Source organism: Sciurus carolinensis, chromosome 11 (assembly GCF_902686445.1).
Source record: "Sciurus carolinensis chromosome 11, mSciCar1.2, whole genome shotgun sequence".
Taxonomy (NCBI): Eukaryota; Metazoa; Chordata; class Mammalia; order Rodentia; family Sciuridae; genus Sciurus; species Sciurus carolinensis.
In genome coordinates this window covers 18,833,812-18,841,523 of record NC_062223.1, presented here as the reverse complement: position 1 = coordinate 18,841,523, position 7,712 = coordinate 18,833,812, and the positions used below count along the sequence as shown (strand labels likewise).

At 40.1% G+C, this 7,712-nt stretch overlaps 1 pseudogene; it reads left to right on the top strand.

The window, feature by feature from the left end:
* Positions 1-5,358: 5,358 nt before the first annotated feature.
* On the top strand, positions 5,359-6,613 carry LOC124959096 (olfactory receptor 9G4-like; annotated as a pseudogene).
* The last annotated feature ends 1,099 nt before the right edge of the window (positions 6,614-7,712 follow it).

The following is a 7,712-nucleotide window of genomic DNA, read 5'->3' as shown; positions in this document are numbered from 1 at the left end:
GAAAACTGGTTATCCCTAGGTACAATAAAGAAACTAGGCCCTTCTCTCTCACCCTGAAAAAAAATCAACTCAAAATGGATCAAAGATCTAGGAAACAGACCAGATACTATGCAATTTCTAGAAGAAAATATAGGGTCAACACTCCATCATAAAGGCACAGGCAAAAACTTTCTCAACAGAATCCTTAAGTGCAGTAAATAATGCCAATAGTTAATAAATGGTATGACATCACATTAAAAAGCTTCTGCTTAGCAAAGGAAAAAATATGAATGTGAAGAGAGTACCTACAGAATTGGAGAAAACGTTTGCCAGCTACTCTTCTGGCAGAAAATTAATATCTAGAACATGTAAAAATCTCAAAAAACTTTTAAAAACATAAAAATAACCAAATTAATAAGTGGACAAATGAGTTGAACAGATACTTCTGAAAAGAATAAAGACAACAGGGCTGGGGATATAACTCAGTTGGTAGAGTGTTTGCCTTGCAAGCACAGGCCCTGGGTTCAAATCCCCAGCACCACAAAAACAAAAGAATAAATACAACAAATATATGAAAAAATGTTCAATATCATTAGCAATGAAGGAAATGCAAATATGCAAATCAAAACTACCCTGATATTTCATCTCACACCACTCAGAATGGCAGTCTCAAGAAAACAATTATAAATGCTGGATGTGGAGAAAAAGGAGCATATTTTACACTGTTCATGGGATTGTAAATTAGTAAAATCACTATAGAAATCAGTATGGAGGCTCCTCAAAAGACTAGGAATGGAACCACTATATGATACAGCTATATCATTCCTTAGTATGTATCATACTACACTGATATATACATGCCAATGTTTATAGCAGCACAATTCACAATAACCAATGAGAAGTTATATTCCATGTATGTATGATATGACAAAATATACTCTACTGTCATGTATATCTAAAAAGAATAAATAACAGCAAATCCATTGGATGTAAAATAGGATCTCATTGGGAATTTTGTTTGCATTTCCTTAATAATGATAGTGAGCATCTTTTCATATATTTATTAGAAATTTTTATGTCTTCTTAAATTGGGTTTCCGTTGGTTTTATTGAGTTGTAGCAATTTTGTATATATTCTGGAAAATAAACTTTTGTAAGATAAAAAAAAAAAAAACACTAATAGAAAGCAGGTACCAAAATAAACAGATGTGACTTCATCAAATCTTATAATTTGAAAAGAGTGATTGACTTTAAAGTGCAAAGTAATTGGGACGCTTTCCTAGTCCTGATCATTCATGTGATCTTAGGGGAGCTATCTCCTTTCAGGAGCGCAAATCACAGGGAAAGTTTCTGAGACTGGCATGCACCAGTCTTATATGACTCCAAATTGTTAACATCTCCTATATCATCCCTCAAAAAAAATAGACAATTTCATATTGTAATACAGTGCAGCACAGTAGAGTAGGTACCCTTCTATAAACATATCTTTGCATAATGGGACACTGTCCTAATTTTAATTGAAGTGAATTATGGAAAGCAGGAAAATGATGGAGTTCTTTTTTATTTATTTATTTATTTTTGGTACCAGGATTTGAAACCAAGGGTGCTTAACCACTGAGGCACATTGCAGCCCTTTTAATTTCATTTTTTAAAATTTTGAGGTAGGGTCTCACTAGGTTGCTTATGACCTTACTAAGTTGCTGAGACTGGCTTTAAACTTGCCATCCTCCTACTTCAGCCTCCAGAGCCACTGGTATTATAGGCATGTGACACCATGTAAATCTAAAGATTTGCAATTTCATTCTTGTTTCCCTAAAACATACTATAAGCTTGTGCACATTCTCTAATCATTATAGTCCTTCATTTCTCTATCTGCAAATAATTAGTGGCTCTGAAATTTTGGGAATTATGCAGTTTCCATGGACATGATGCAAATGATGATGATTCTTCCTACACACATACAAACACACATGCATATGCAGACACATAGACCCACAAAGCTTTAGAGCATTTACAAACTTCCAAAACATTTCCATGGATTTCCTAGACATGTTTCTCAGGTTAAAAATTTGAACAAAGATAGCTAAGTTTTGTTCAGTGCTGACATTTTATAGTAAGTGGTGATTAATTTAGCACATTTAAATTGCATTCTGAATATTTGCTTCCAAAAGATGATCTATTTATTTACTGGATTAATCACTGAAGTTCCAGTGTTTCAGTTTGTTTCATCAAAAATTAGGAATTCACCTACTCTCTTGGTTTCCCATCCACTTTTCAGTAACACAGGAAACCTGTGTCCTCACCTGTCCTGAGCTGTGCCTTTCTAACCACCTACACTGCTACCAGCCTGCTCCAAACACCAGCATATTCTGCACCAAGTACTAAAATAGGTGCAAGCTTTTTTCCCCCATAATCTACTTCAACAGGGCATAATGCTTAAAATACATGGAGAGAGCCGGTAGCATAACTTTTGTATTTTAAAAATTATAAAATTTTCAACTTATTTTAAGTGAAAATCAAATTTATTACCACAGTCAAGACATCATTCATGACTTAGTCTACAAGGGGCAATATCTCAATAGCCATTCCTCTTTCTGTTGCAGCCTTGCCAACTTTATCACAATTCCACCAACATGACAACTTGACCCTGGGATCAAAGATTACTGTTCGTTTCTTCTACTTGATTCACTATTCTCAGGATAGTTGCTTGGCTCATTTCCTAATCTCCTTTGAATGTTTTTCAAATGTCACTTACTAACTAAAGCTCATCCTAAGAACTGTGTTATATGCGCCTTGCTCACTTCCAGCCAACGATCTCCATCCTTATTTCTCTGTTCACACTTCCCTATTTTCCCCAGGATACATCTTCTAAGTCTTGTTTATTAAATTGTCTCTTCCTCCTGACCCCAATGCTACACCCCTAAGTCAAAGAGTTTTCTTTCTTGTTATCAAATAATAATAATAATATCTTTTTATCAAAAAATAATAATAATATAATGCAGTGTATAGCACAGGTCCTAGTAACAAAGGAACCCTTATTAAATATTCCTATAATGAATAATGGATGATAATTTCCTTTATGTCTTTATGGTCTTTCTCTAACCTATTTATAATCTAGTTCAAACTGTTTCAGTTAAAAATCTACAAGCCAATGTACTTTGCAAGTTATATTATATGGTATCACTACATATAAGGAAGGTTAAATAAGAAAGAAGACTCACTCATTCTCAAGTCCTGAGATCTGGAATATGAAACAAGTTACCAGTTACTATGAAGTCATGAAGTAATAGACACAGAGCTCATAGCTCTGAAGCCTCCTATGTGGAGTATGGGTATTCATCTTACCCTGCTTTCTTTAAGGAAGCACTCAGTACTGTGTGGAAATAATGCAACCCTCTGGCACCTGAAAATCAGTACCAAGTAATGAAAATGAGTACCTTGGAAGTCTGGATAATCCAGGGCAGAGCACAACTAGGGTCTCCAGCATGTCACACTATTTGACTCTCTTTGTTTTGCCACTGAGTAGGTAAGTATGCATGATCTGACTCTACTAACAGATTAAGTTTAACACATCATTGGCTGGAATCTGATTTAGCAGTGACTGTGCATGAGCGTGTGTGTGTGTGTGTGTGTGAATGTGTGTGTGCACGCACTTGTGTGTGTCCCAGCAATGATCCATTAGGTGCCAAATGAAACTCTATTCCCCTTCTAACAGCAGCTGATGTAAGAAAGAGAACAAATCACTTTGCTGAGTCTGACTCTCAGGACCTACCTTTGATCAGAAAGGCCAGTTCCTGGAAATAGCAACCTTTCCTGGTCTCTTGAGTCTAGGCATGCCCTTTGTTGGACTCAATATATGCATTCCTCAGCTGTCCTTTGAGACTTCTCCCACACAGCAGTAGGGAATGTGCACTCCAGTCTCCAAAGGTTCAATTAGAGTCCATCTGGAATTTGAGGATAATGAATTCCTTAGGGTATAATGCTATGAGTAGAATTCTCTCAAAAGTTGACCCAGCACATCCAAGTCACATTATGATCAATGTCTGATAATAGAAATTCTACAAATTATACTAATTAGACATTTCTCAAATGTATCCTATGGTATCTAACTATTTTCCCTGTCATTTGATCACCATTCTTCCTCTCTGTCTCCAGTTTAATATTCCTTGTCTCATCCATGAGGAAACTCATAATTCTTCCTCGTTGTTATGGGGTGAATTATTCCCCCACTCAAATTCATATTGAAATTCTAATGTACAGATCCTCAGAATGTGGCTGTGTTTGGAAACAGAACCTTTAAAGAGGTGATTACTTTTAAATAAAATGTTCAGTGTGGGCTCAAATCAAATGTTTTTGTGTCCTTGTTAGAAGAGAATGTCAGACACCTCTTCTGTGTGGGCACTAACCAAAGGACCAGGAGAGGATGCCCTGAGACAGCAGGCATCTGCAAGTCAAGGAGCGAGGTCTCTGGAATGCCACACCCCCATGTAGTATGTAGCTTTATATGTTGGCACAACCTCATGTTTTATATGTTTCAGCATGCTAAAACCAGAAAAGTGGTATCTCCCAAAGTAACATTCATGAGTTTGCAATTCAAACATAAAACTGAACTGGCAGAAACAAACAGTCTTAGAATCTTAATTTTTATGAATAATTAGATTTTATTTGAAGAGTATAAAGTTTAAGGTGTACAAAAGAACTAAGTGGTCAGGATCTAAGGGATGCAGAGGCGACTTGCTTGCTGCCTGTGGTCCCGCCGACGAATAAAAGTTCCATGTCTTGCTTCAAGACTGATTTATTTCTAACATGCCACAATGAAGAGAATTATGGGTTCCACCATGAACTGTGCTGTTCACCAGCTCTGTGATCTTGGACTTTCTATTTAAGCACTTTTTGCTTCTGTTACTTCAATTGTTAGAAAAGGATCATAACACCACTTTATGAAGTTGAGTTGAAGATTGAAATGTATTCATATAAACACCATCAAACTACTGGATTCATATGAAACTTTCAGAATAGGGGCTATGTACCAAAGACGGTCATGAGTGTTTAGATGTGCAACTGCGTCACTCAGACACCTGTGAGGAAGCCATTAGTGAGCTTCAGGAATTTTCTTCTTCTCCCCTGTTTGATAGGGGACTGGACTTGCATTAAACATTTAAAAAAATGGAAGCTAATATTTAAAAATAGGAATCTAATTCCAATTCCACTGCTCTTCTTAAGTCACAAAGAAGTTGTATCATTCTAGATAATAAGGAAGAAAATTCAAAAGGCCTTCTAGTAGTTGTGGAATTAATTGATGCATAAATTTTTCTTACTGGAATTTATCACTAAGTTATTTTTTCCTTATTATAATATGCAGGCTTTCCTCTTTGTAGATATGGAAGTGGGAAATCTTATTGTCCTGACTGAATTCATCTTATTGGGCAACTCAGGAGCCTGCCAGTGGAAGTTGATTCTATTTGGAGTATTTCTGATTATCTGTTTGGTAATATTGTCAGGGAACATGACCCTGGTTATCTTAATCAATATTGATTCCAGCCATTTGTGGTGGTTCATGTCTGTAATCCCAGTGTCTCGGGAGGCTGATGCAGGAGGATCATGAGTTCAAAGTCAGCCTCAGCAAAAGCAGGGGCTAAGCAACTCAGTGAGACCCTGTCTCTAAATAAAATATAAAATAAGACTGGGGATGTGGCTCATGATGGAGTGTCCCTGAGTTCAATTCCTGCTACCCACCTCCCAAAAATACTGATTCCAACTTGCATACACCTATATAGTATTGGATGGGCAGTAATTTGGATTTCTGATTTGCCTCTGTATATAACCCTACACTCTTGGCTACCTGTTTCTTAGATGATGGGTTCACATTCTTGGCTAGATGTGGGGCTCAGTTTTTCTTCTCCATTACTGTTGCCTAACCCAGTGCTACCTCTTAGCAGCCACGGCTACGACCGCCATGCAGCTATTTGTAAGCCATTGCTTTATTCAGGCACCATGTCTGCTTCTGTTTGCACTGGCCTTGTTGCTGGCTCCTACACAGGAGGCTTTCTGAATGCCATAGCCCATTCCACTAAACCTTCTTCCTGAGTATCTATGGTAGAAATGTCATCGACCACTTTTTATGTGATGTGCTGCCGATGGTGAAAATGTCCTGCACAGACACTCGGTTCTATGTGATAATCCTTTCCAGTATGGTGGGCTTCACTGTCCTCTCCTGTCTGCTCGCCATCCTCATCTCCTACCTCAACATCCTCCTGGCCATCCTGAGGATCCGCTCAGCCTCGGAAAGGCGCAAGGCATTCTCCACCTGTGCTTCCCACCTGGTCTCGGTCATGCTCTTCTATGGCTCGTTGCTCTTCGTATACTCAAGGCCCAGTTCCAGCTACTCCCCGAAGAGAGACAAAGTGGCCGCCCTGCTCTACACCATCATCAACCCTCTGCTCAACCCTGTCATCTACAGCTTCAGAAACAAAGACGTCAAAGAGGCCTTCAGGAAGGCAATTCTGTCCACAGGACCACATGCAGGAAGCTTATTTTATGCCTTTATTGAAGTTTGCAAAGTACTGTTTTGTAGACGTGTTTGTATGAGTTTCTGTAGTCCAATGAAACATGACAATCTATACTCAGAAAAGTAAAGCATTGGCCAAATAATTCTTTTATTATCTTTTTAATTTTCTTGTGATATACATATTTGGAAACTCCATAATAAAATTTTTCTAAAGTTCTATAGTATGATATTATGCCTTTGTGCAGTTGTAGATTTTTCCAAAACTTCATCTTGTTTTTCTCTTGGACTGTCTTGCACTAAAAGCAAAATGAATCAAATGATTTTCCCGTATAAAACCTCATTTTGGAGGTTTCAAGATGGCGAACTAGGGGGCGGCTGCATTTCATGTTGCTCCAGGAGGCAAGATTCAAAAGAGGAGATAGTGAGAGACTTGGGACCAACTCAAAGCCGCCGGGTGAGTCTCTTCCATTGGGGAGGCATCCCAGATGGGGCGGTAGCCCCGGAACACAGGGAATTTTTGAAGTAGAGTTGCTCGGCAAGAAGCCCCTCCCCCCACTGGAGTGGTAAACACGGACAACTGGGATCATCATAGAGGAGGCGGCTCAGCACAGCGCTTGGACTCGGAGCAACCACTGGGGCTCCGGACGGCTGCCTGAGGAGGAGCTGCGTGGCGAACTGTTTAGACCCAGAACAACCGCTTCTGAACACCAGGGGCCTGCCCGGAGGAAGAGGAGAAGCATGGTGGGTCCCTTGATCTAGGAGTGACTGCATCAGAGCTACAGGAGGTTGCCAGAGGAGGAGCTGCGTGGCGAGCTGTTTGAACTCAGAAAGACCACTCCTGAACACCGGTGGCCTGCCTGGAGGAGGAGCGCGGCGGGTCACTTGGTCTAGGAGTGACTGCATCAGTGCCACAGGCAGTTGCCAGAGGAGGAGCTGTGTGGCGAGCTGTTTGAACTCAGAACGACTGCTCCTGAACACCGGGGGTTGCCCGGAGGAAGAGGAGAAGTGCGGCGGGTCACTTGGTCTAGGAGTGACTGCATCAGAGCCACAGGCAGTTGCCAGAGGAGGAGGTGAGTGGTGAGTTGATTGGACTAAAAGCAACCGCTCCTGAACACCGGTGGCCTGCCTGGAGGAGGAGGGTGGTGGGTCACTTGGTCTCGGAGCCACCGGTCCTGAACACCCAGGGGGCTACCCCGAGGAGGAGGAGGAGGAACAGGGCGGGTCAC